Source organism: Ambystoma mexicanum, chromosome 6p (genome assembly GCF_040938575.1).
Source record: "Ambystoma mexicanum isolate Mex_15411 chromosome 6p, UKY_AmexF1_1, whole genome shotgun sequence".
NCBI lineage: Eukaryota > Metazoa > Chordata > Amphibia > Caudata > Ambystomatidae > Ambystoma > Ambystoma mexicanum.
The window spans coordinates 1198596518-1198598023 of record NC_090935.1 but is presented as its reverse complement, the minus strand read 5'-3'; the positions used below and the strand labels follow the sequence as shown (position 1 = coordinate 1198598023).

Here is a 1506-nt window from a genome sequence, read left to right as displayed (position 1 = left end):
GACCAGCAAAGTACAAGTGTGCCTTCCCGCCCGGCAGGTCTGATCTGCCAGGTGAACCGGCACCCGCCCGCAGAGTTTCACAGAAGCACCGTTATTACTGGTGTCGGTGTTTCCGTGGTCCCAACTCCCATAGAGTCCAATGGGACTCTATGGGAATGGGGAACAACATTTACCGGCGACTGACTTCCCGGTCGCCGGGGTTGTAATGCCCTGGTGTTACCGGCAAGTCAGGCGCCGGTAACTATTTACGGGTCCAGTAGCAACCAGCTGGTATCACCAGCATTGTTACCGCCAGACGCGTAATGAGGCCCATAGACAGTTTTACTTGAATACTGTATGTCCAAATTGTTCCACAAGTTACCAGGAGACATTTCCTGCCACGTCAGCTTTTTGGTACACAGCACATATGAAGCTACACATAGAAACAGTATAGTGTGTGATGTTCAGTTGAGACCAGGTTACCAAAACCAAGATATGATGGGGGGAAAAGAGGGTGTCCGGTTTGGGGAACATGACTCAGCACAATTTGCAGTTGTTTTATTTTTTATCTTTACATTGCACATATTTTCTTTTTTTAAGGCACAGTCAGATAAAGTAATTAGTTCAGAATCTCGCAGTGTTTTTTGTGACATGGTGAGGCTGGAGTTTGTTTCCAGATCTCCACGTACCAAAGGCAGCAACTTCGACATTAAACACGTGATTGCACAGTCTAAAGAAAGCTGGGTGGACGAGGGTCTCCTTTCACATATCTTCTTTTTCGTCCCCCTGCATAAGACTAATATTGCACATTCTAGCCGTCCACTCATGTTGCCCTTGCGGAAAGGAGCTAGAGGTCTGCTCAGTGACCTGGTGACTCAGAGGCTGTCTGACTGACAGCTCAGGCTTTCATACTTACAGAAAAGTATCTGTGAGCTGGAGTAATGTTGTGGGTGACCACAGCAGGAAAATGCCTATACATGAGTGTTACATGGTGGGAGGAGCCACAAATAATGGTCACATGCTAATATTACTAGCAATAAACTTGCTGTGCTTCACCAGGTACAAGACAAAGAGGGCCTCATTGCAGAATAATTAATTATCGACCTCAGGCAGCATGGCCTGGGTGGGGGTGGGTTTTATATAAAGTAATCTTACTTTGACTAATTAGGACTATACTTTCAGGGATCATTTCTATAGTTTTTAACTGAGGAAATGTGTTCGAAAGTGTCTGGTCTTCGCTAACCATGACAAAGCAATTTAGTGGTATAAATGGCCAAGAGGGCTTTTTTAAAGTCCACCTAGGCATTTCCGCTCGGGGGTCCATAGAGTGCCAGGTGAAATGTCTCGGCCTGGAAATGGGGGCCATGTGACTCCCTCGACCGTGCAAGGGAGGTGTAGAATGAGTCCTTCTGAAGTGGGGAGAGGGGAGGTGTTGGTCCCCATGGGCCCCTCACATGCTGCAAGCCTCTGTAAGGCCAGCAAGGGACCCTCACAAAATCTGCCCCGGTTAGGCCAGCTGTGAACAGG

General features: G+C 47.7%; 1 pseudogene; it reads left to right on the top strand.

The window, feature by feature from the left end:
- Window positions 1-1145: 1145 nt before the first annotated feature.
- LOC138512814 (small nucleolar RNA U3) lies at window positions 1146-1244 on the top strand (annotated as a pseudogene).
- Window positions 1245-1506: the final 262 nt, after the last annotated feature.